The sequence below is a fragment of the Hemiscyllium ocellatum genome, chromosome 9 (assembly GCF_020745735.1).
Source record: "Hemiscyllium ocellatum isolate sHemOce1 chromosome 9, sHemOce1.pat.X.cur, whole genome shotgun sequence".
NCBI lineage: Eukaryota > Metazoa > Chordata > Chondrichthyes > Orectolobiformes > Hemiscylliidae > Hemiscyllium > Hemiscyllium ocellatum.
The window spans coordinates 91323209-91332923 of record NC_083409.1 but is presented as its reverse complement, the minus strand read 5'-3'; the positions used below and the strand labels follow the sequence as shown (position 1 = coordinate 91332923).

The following is a 9715-nucleotide window of genomic DNA, read 5'->3' as shown; positions in this document are numbered from 1 at the left end:
CCTCCCCCCACCTTGTCTCAGTCAAATCCCTCGAACTCAGCACCGCCTTCCTAACCTGCAATCTTCTTCCTGACCTCTCCGCCCCCACCCCACTCTGGCCTATCACCCTCACCTTGACCTCCTTCCACCTATTGCATCTCCATCGCCCCTCCCCCAACTCCCTCCTCCCTACCTTTTATCTTAGCCTGCTGGACACACTTTCCTCATTCCTGAAGAAGGGTTTGTGCCTGAAATGTCGAATCTCCTGTTTCTTGGATGCTGCCTGACCTGCTGCGCTTTTCCAGTAACACATTTTCAGCTCTGTGGAGATAAAGCAAAGTGAACATTTCAGGACCAGTAATTGTTCATCTGTTCAAGCACTGATATTTTTGTAATCTATTTTTTTCCAAATGTTTAAAAGCCAGGAGTTTCAAATGCCTTGACAGCTTTACAGCTCCCTTTTCTAGCTCCTTTCAGCAGCTCTAATGAACTTGACAAGTCCAATGGTTTATAACCATTTTACATTCATTCATGCACAGGTGACGAGAATGAGGAGGTGACGGCCTCGTGATATTATTGCTAGAGTATAAATCGAGAAACTCAGCTCATGTTCTGGGGACCCAGGTATGAATCCTAGCATGGCAGATGGTGGAATTTGAATTCAATGATAATCTGGATTTAGGAATATACAGATGACCATGAAATCATTGTCAATTGTCAGAAAAGAAACATCTGGTTTACTAATACCTTTCAGGGAAGGAAATCTCACCTGGTCTGGCCTACATGGACTCCAGATCCATAGCAATGTGGTTGACTCTTAGCTGTCCTCCATAATGGCCTAGCAAGCCATACAATTCAAAGGCAACTAAATGTTGGCCAGTCAACAACACCCACATCTTATCAGTGAATTTTTTAAAAATGCTTTTAACAGTCTCAAAGGACAGTTACCTCTCGTAAAGGCACATTATCTCTCTCAAAGTGCATCTGATCTCATGCAATGGGACCACTTTCCAAAGGACACCATACTCTAAGGAACCCCAGGATCTAAAATATATATGTATATTTTGGGTGGTCCAATCATGACAAACTCAACCTGAGCTGCATTACTTTAATGTGTGCAATTCCTTCTATGAATCTTTCCACAACATTGCAAAATATGATCCAAGCCCATTTTCTTCACTTCCACACCCAACCAATTCATATCAGTAAAATGGTATGGATAATGTTCAAGAGTAGGAATTCTGCATTCAGAATTATGCCACCAGTTTTGTAATCATGAAGATGCTCCCCATCTTTACAAATATAACCTTTGCCAGACCTGATATCATCTTGCATTTTCATTTTGACAGGCACTTATCACTTACCATTGAGTTCCTGCACATTCAACAAACATTACAGGGAAGTCACTAAAATCAGGTGATTAAATTTATGGTTATTTATGCAGCCATGTACTTCTGAGCTCATGCAAAAATTTACATGGCCATCTTTAGTGTCAGAATCTTTGCCAATGAACCTTATAATGCAGCATATTACATTGAATAAGAGAATAGAATGGCATTTAGAAATAGCACACACTCATTTACAGATATGTGGTGATATGCTTCAGTTTAGATGTCATCAATCTTGTATTCAAGAGTGCCAGTAGAAAGCTGCTAAAACAGTTGGGAACTCCCAAACTTACCTCCAATGCACCTGTTGCTTACACGGACCATTTCTTAGATTGGGAGAATTTTATTTGAGTTGGATTGATAGCTGCCAAAATGACATATTGCTGTGTGGTTTTAAACTGTAGCTTTCATTATTCTGTTAAATGGTTTCCTGTGCCAGGCTGTGACCTGACGAATTTGTGATATGATGATGTATTAACAACACTTACCAGCTGCAAGAGTCCAAATCAGAGGAGCTCCCAGACTGCGCACTGCACTGAACAACTGGTGGGAAAGCTGCATTTTTGTACTGCCTTTGAGGTAAGATCAATTCTCATTGTTTTAATATAAGCAAACAGTCAGTGTAACATTTAAATTCTGCTGTTCTTTTGTATTGTTTCTTGTCAAGCCTATATGCTTTTTCTTGTGAAATTAATCAACCTAATTTCAGTAATGTTTCTTCAAATCAGTCTGCATAAATGTTACCTTGTTAAAGCATTTCTTATAAAAGCTTTGTTTAAATATAAATTATAATCATGACTGAGATATTGTGCACTGTTAATATAATCAGTAGACATTAAAAAGAAAATTGTCTTGGTTTTTGAGATCACCGATAGAGCAGGCACTCATATTTCTTTACAGAACTGCTCTTGAAGATAAATAAGTGTTAAATGTTACTTTAACAACTTGAATCTTTCCACAACATTGCTTTGACCGTCAGTTTTTAATAAACGTGACCAACTTATAATGAGCCTGCATGTGTGCAGTACCTGATTTTAGCACAAACATATCTGCTGTGAAAATTTAAGTGAGTTTTCTTGTTGCAGATGTTACCCATTACTTCTTCATGGCAGATTTTTTTTATTTTACAAGCTAAAAATCTTCAAAAGATTTGAAAAAAAACCTTTAAATAAGCTATGTCGTTATGCTCCCACAGAACTGCAAAGACTTCTGCACACAAAAAATGTTCCAATGTAAATTGTCTATTTTACAATATCTGAGTCAAAGTATTTCAGAAAGTTTCCTGAAAGTGTTGTTGCAACCCAAAAAAGAACTATTGAATCCCTTAGATTCCTCATCCACATTCAAAGGTAGTCTTTGCTAAAAATACAAATAGAAAATATTGGGAATACAAAATAGGTCTGTGAACATTCAGAAACAAGAGAAGAAAAGTTAGATTTTAAGGTGCTGGACATTTGCAGTGTGTGATACTGGCAGTAATGCTGAGATTGTGTCTACCGGTGTCATCTAGCACTGATATCATTGTAACTGGTAAGATCAGTAGAAGGGTGCTTATTTCACATTAGGTAAGCAGGAAGCTGTACCTATATACTGGCAACTACCCACCTTGCAGCCAGAAAGCATGGCACCTACTTTATAGTTCTTCTTGCCAGCCCTCTGAGCAAGAAGATTAATCAAATATTTTGTTTTAGAAAGTGCAATCTCCGAGTGTCGGGAATTGTCATCGACTTCCCTGAATGGGAACATCTATTCTACTTTAAGAGTGGAGCACATTTGTATTCATCTGGAGGAGAGTATATCCTTTCTCTCTAAACATATCAACCTTCAATAATACACCAGGTTCACACAGAATGTAAGAAGGACTAATCACAGGGTTACAGAATCTCCACTGCTAACTAGCCACAGAGCCACCCTCTGATGTCATTGGCCTTTTAAGGGGCAAGAGAAGATTTTATCTATTCCAAGAATGATTATACATTTACAGCTCAGGGAGCAATGGAACAACAGTCGAAGTTATAGCAAATATGTGGCAAAAAAACCTTGTGAAAGGATTAGGCTTCATTTAAGAAATTTAAACTGGTGTCTACGTATTCGACTGATGTCACCACAATTTTTATGCATGATTACAGAGACATTGAATTTCCAAACTGTTTGTCATTTCATTGATTAGTTTTATTGTTGTTAATGCTTTCTCATTTTGATCTGTAACAGCTCTGTGAAAGGTCTTGGGATAATTTATTGCATTAATGATGTTATATAAAAATAAGATGGTATTATTAAAAAGGTTACTGATATGTCTTAACAAGTAGACAAACTGTGTTTTTGGCTCTATCACTAAGAGAACTTTGCAATTAGGTAATAAAGTTTGGTATTGGAGGAGTTAATGCATGGAATAATCTTCACAAAGCGTCTTTTATACATTATTTCTGATGACATGGGTGTATACATCCGACATTTCCTTTTGGAAACTGAATAGAAGTCCGCTCCTACAAAGGAGAACCATTCTGTTTTAAAAGTTAGACGAATTTGGAAAGAATTACATGCATCCGAAAGCAAAGGAAACCATGAGTCAGAATGTGGCAGTGATCGTGAAACCAAACTGAAACAGGAATAAAGTAAGGATTGATGATTTCATTGATCCAGAGATCAATTCAAGTAACTAGAGCAGAGGTGCGAATATTACACTCTAGTAAAATGCATTCGGTGCTGTAACACAAATGACTGCACTGACAGAATTATGTGGCATGTCAAACATTTGACTCAAAGCTGCAACCTTTGAACAGTGACAGAGTATCAGTCCTAACCATTCAATTATACATTCTGAACCACTGAAATCATTGCTGCTAAATCTAAGGAAGATTGTGCTTAAACTAAAGTCTATTCATGGCAAGTTATTTTTAAACAGAAGTATTTAAAACAAACTGAGAAAAATATAGTTCAAACAATTCAACAGATCTTTCTATGTCATTTTAATTACCTGAAGAACTATGAAGGCTTGGTAGACTGATAGCTGGAATAGCTGAAAATGTGTTGCTGGTTAAAGCACAGCAGGTTAGGCAGCATCCAAGGAACAGGAAATTCGACATTTCGGGCCAGAGCTCTGATCTCCAGCATCTGCAGACCTCACTTTTTACTGATAGCTGGAATAGGCAATTATCTTATGTTTGGGTTTGGGTTTGTTTCTGGTAGAGATGTCACTTAATTGGAAAATGTAAGATTCTGAAATATCTTGACTGGGTGGATGTGGAGAAGATGTTTCCTTTTGTGAGGGAATCTTGAATTAGGGGTCGTTAAATAAGGGATTTAGACAGAGATGATCAGAATATTTTTTTCCTCAGAGTCTTTGAAATTACCTTTCTCAAAACCTGGGAAAAACAGACTCTGAATATTTTTAATGCAGAAGTTGTTAGATTCTTGGTAAGCAAAGTGGCGAAAGGTTATGGGGGAGTCGGCAAGAATTTGAATTTGAGGTTTCAAGTAAACTAGCCACAATTCTATTGAATGGAGGAGTGGCCTACACCTGCTCCTAATCCATATGTTCTCACAAATCAATACAAACACAAAAATACAACTACCATTTTTCTCACTTTTTGGGGGCATGTTCTACCTATATAAACTGTATGTGGGTGTATATAATTCACTCTTTGTCATAATACGTCTCGTATGAATTTTTAAGATGATTGAATTGGAATTGAAATCAGCATTCAAAGCATTTAAGATATCATTGTATGATGGAATAGTCAACACTGATTGTGTACACTTGCAACTACTTTGAACAAGAGTTCTGTCTTCTTTGCCAAGGTTAAACACTGCTTTGCGTGACAATTTTGGATTATTCTTTAGGACACAGAGACGATGACATCACATATTGCAGAAGATCCAACAAGATAAATTTGGCATAACTTAAGGATATCAGTTTTTAATTATCTTTTCATAGAAATATACCACAGCCAAATCACACGATGACAGAAAAGATCTGCTTCTCATAATAATCACTGCTAGAATACCAGCTCATAAACATCCTGGTAAACACAAACTGTCAAAAATTACATTGAATTGAGTTAAAATTAAAGATTTGACTCTGGCTTAATATTTACTATTATTCTGATGTACCTTAAAATCCACTAACCCATGTTCCCTGCTTGTTATGTAGACCTACTGCTAATACAGTGAGCAGAAAGTCTTCATTCCAGTTTGGAACTATGAAAAATATCCATCCTAGATCATAACAGATGGAACAACAGATAGTTGTAAAGTTAACTCTTTACAATATGTATTGGCCTGACCACAGAAAGTACTTTGTTCCTTTCCAGTATCAATACTAAATGCAGAAAAAAAACCAACACAACAATCCTTGTGTTTGCAAATCAGGAAAAATTGCCTAGGAGCATAGGAATGTACTGGACTGGAAAAACTCAGCATATTCCATCAGGTCTCATTAAAAAAACACATCATAATCTGTCTCTAAACCTCTAAATCGCTTGTCAGAAAATCTAGTAGGATATCTTGTTATTTTTTCCAACATCATATTTTTTTCCAGGTGATCCTTTCCATATATTCATTTTCCTCATGAAATAGTTTAATCAAAGCCACATTTGGGGGAGGCAATGGCCTAGTGGTATTATCACTGGAATGCTGATCTGGGTTCAAATCCCATCATGGCACTTGGTAGAATTTGAATTCAATAAATACCTGGAATTAAGAGTCTAATGATTGCCATGAATCAATTGTCAGAAAAACCCATCTGCTTCACGGACGTTCTTGAGGGAAGGAAACTCATCCTAGTCTAGCTTGCGTTGTGACTCCAGACCCACAGCAATGTGATTAGATTAGATTACTTACAGTGTGGATACAGGCCCTTTGGCCCAACAAGTCCACACTGACCCGCCGAAGCGCAACCCACCCATACCCCTACATTACCCCTTTACCTAACACTACGGGCAATTTAGCATGGCCAATTCACCTGACCCGCACATCTTTGGACTGTGGGAGGAAACCGGAGCACCCGGAGGAAACCCACGCAGACTCGGGGAGAACGTGCAAACTCCACACAGTCAGTCGCCTGAGTGGTTGACTCTTAACTGCCCTCTGGGCAATAAATGCTGCATAGCCAGTGATGCCTTCATCTTGTGAATGACTACAAAAATAATATTTCTACCTGTCTTATTCTGGGTTTGATGCTGATCAGACAAAATGTAGTCTAAAACGAACATACCTGAAGAAACAAACATATTTCAGTCTATCAAATTTGATAAACTGAAAGATTACTTCCAGAGTGCATGATACTGGTTAAGATCAGAAGACAACTTATTGAAAAGTAACAAAAACAGAAGTTGCTGGAAAAGCTCAGCAGGTCTGGTAGCATCCGTGCAGAGAAATCAAAGTTAATGTTTCGAATCCAGGTGACTCTTCCTCCCAGACCCAAAGCATTAAATTTGATTTCTCTGCACAGATGCTGCCAGACCTAATGAGCTTTTCCAACAATTTCAGTTTTTGTTTCTGATCTGCAGCATCTCCAGTTCTTTTGGTTGTTATTGAGAAATAAGTTTGAAATTGTTACAGTAGTGAATATGTGCATTGAAAAAGAGAAATATACTTGGAATATGCTGCCAGCTAGTGATGGCATTGTGGGAATGTTATTGATTTAATAATCCAGAGCCTCAAGCTAATGTTCTGGGTGCATGGGTTCAATTCCTGCTATGGTGAAATCTTAAATCAATAAAACATAATCTGGAATTAAAAACTTGGTCTAATAGCAACTTTGTAACTACAGTCAATTATCACAAAGAACCCATCTTGTTCACTAATGTCCTTTAGGGAAGGAAATTTGTCATCCTTACCTGGTCTGACCTACATATAACTCCAGAGTCAGAACAATGTGGTTAACTCTTAACTGCCCTTTGCGCAATAAATGGTGGCCTAGCCGGTGACACCCTCATCTGTGGATGAATTTTTAAAAAGTCTGCCTCACTAATGTTCTTTACAGAAGAAATTCTGCTCTCTCTGCCTGGTCTGACCTAACTGCGACTTAAAACCCACAACATTCTGCTTAACTCTGAGCAATTAGATGTTCACAAACTATTTTTTTTTCAATGCTAGAAAAAGTCATCTGGCAGATTTAAATGTAGTCAAATGCATGGCTTAGAGAATTCAAATGACAAGGTTAGATTGGTCAAGATTGAAAATGCTTTAATGAAACATAAGATTTTAATGGGCAAGTGGTGGGGGTGGGGGCAGGAGTAGAAGCCGAGATGGGTGGGCACGGAACTTTATGCCTCTGGCTGGTTGTTGTCAGTTTGTTGGCATCAACATCCACTGCCACTCCAGACCATTTTTGAGGAGTCCAGGTCAGGGCTGAAAAGAGTATTCATCCATAAAATGGCAACTAGCCAGTTACATTCATTGAAAAGCCAACTTAAGTCAGAACTTAAAAGGAATTTTCCAGTCGGTAGACCAGGGAGCTGGCATTCAGCAAGACTCTGTCTATCACCTTTCCAAGGCCGTGATGGAAGTCAGCTGTCAGTCCTCTGCATAGTACAAGGTCAGTACACGCAAATCAAGGTCCCGATCCAGAACACAAAATCCTACCGATCAAGTCGATCAGCATTGACAGTGAGAAAAGAAATGCTGATATTTTTGGCTGTTTCTTTTGAGTATTTTCAGAAGAATGTATGTTTTAATAAAGGGGAATCCATCTTCTTCAGACAACACACTGAGGGCCGAGTTTAAGCTGTGGTTTTCCACCTCCAGAACTTCTCCCAGAAATTCCTGGTAGTCAAATTAGAAAACAATGAAAACCAAAAGAACTGCGGATGATGTAAATCAGAAACAAAAAGCAGAGGTTGCTGGAAAAGCTCAGCAGGTCTGGCAGTATGTGTGACAAAAAATCAGAGTTAACTTTTCGGGTCTGGTGACCCTTCCTTAAAGCTGATTTATCTTCACAGATGCTGCAGGCCTGCTGAGCTTTACCACCAATGCCTGTTTTTGTTAGAAAGCAAATAATTTCAATCATTCTGGAGGCAGAAACCAGGTGTTCAAATTTCGGCAAAAAACAATGCAGGACATTAATACCTGTTTTCAGAACCAATTCCAAATTTGTCATTGACTGAGAAAATTGTCAACTTACAATTTCCATGATCCATAATTGGTGAGTAAGGCTAGGACCTAATGATTGCATTTTGGATACATACCACAGTCTCATTGGTAACTGCGACTATGGGAAGAAGAATAGGCCATTCAGCCCTTTGAATTTGTTTTGCGATTACATTAAATTACAGAAACTATACCTAAACTTTATTTTCTTATCTTCACCCCATATCCCACAGCACCCAAAAGCACTCCAACACCTATAAGGGACATCAAATTAGATTAGGCAGATAACAAGTCACTTACATCTATTTCTTTCTCTGGTTGTAATCTTGGTTATGCTAACTTGCTGAAACTACATTTTTTAGTCAAAAATAGGTCAGCAGTGAAATAGTAAACAGTTCTTGTTGTCATGTTTAAGCAGAAATTACTAATGGTACGACTGAGGGAAATTGTTGGGAGCCAACAGGAGGGTACAGTGTAAGCGAATTACCAGGCACACCAGGAATCCATATTGAATCAGTCTGATTCATGAATTAAATTGAATTGAATTGAATTTACTGTCACATGTACCAAGGCACAGTGGAAAGCTTTGTTTTGTGAGCAATACAGGCAGATCACAGAGTTAAATAGCATAGATAAGTAAATAATCGGTAAACAGCAGCAAAATCCAAAACACAGGTACAGGCGAATGTTAGTTTGTGAGTCCATTCAGTACTCTAACAACAGGAGGGTAGAAACTATTTTGAAACCAGCTGTTGCGTGTGTTCAGGCTTCTGTACCTTCTCCTCAATGGTAGAGGTTATAGAAAAACATTGCCAGGGTGGGATGGATCGTTGAGACTGCTGGTGGCCTTTCCTTGACAGCGGGCCTGGTGGATAGATTCTATAGATTGAAGATTAGCATTTGTGATTATCCAGGCCGAGTTCACCACTCTCTGTAACCACTTCCAATCTTCAATGGTAAAGTTGCCATACCAGGTAGTATATATCCAGACAGAATGCTCTCAATGACGCACCTATAAAAGTTGGCAAGGGTATTCACCATCATGCCCAATTTCCTCAGCTGCCTGAGGAAGAAGAGACTTTGTTGGGCCTTTGTAACCAGTGCGTCCACATGAAGAGTCCAAGAAAGCTTGGTGTGGATGCCCACTCCCAGGAGCTTGACACTCTCCATTCATTCCACCTCTGTGCTGTTTATGTGCATTGAGAGCTAATTTGTTCTCAGTGCACCATTATTCCAGGTTTTACACTTCCCATCTG

The 9715-nt window shown here is 38.5% G+C and overlaps 1 protein-coding gene across 1 annotated transcript in view; it reads left to right on the top strand.

The window, feature by feature from the left end:
• Nucleotides 1–1884: 1884 nt before the first annotated feature.
• The window catches only part of palmdb (palmdelphin b), a 110403-nt gene continuing 102572 nt past the window's right edge, over nt 1885–9715 (top strand). Inside the window, exon 1 of the mRNA XM_060829935.1 lies at nt 1885–1946. The gene's annotated coding sequence lies outside the window, so the exon portion shown is untranslated. The remainder of the gene's footprint in view (nt 1947–9715) is intronic.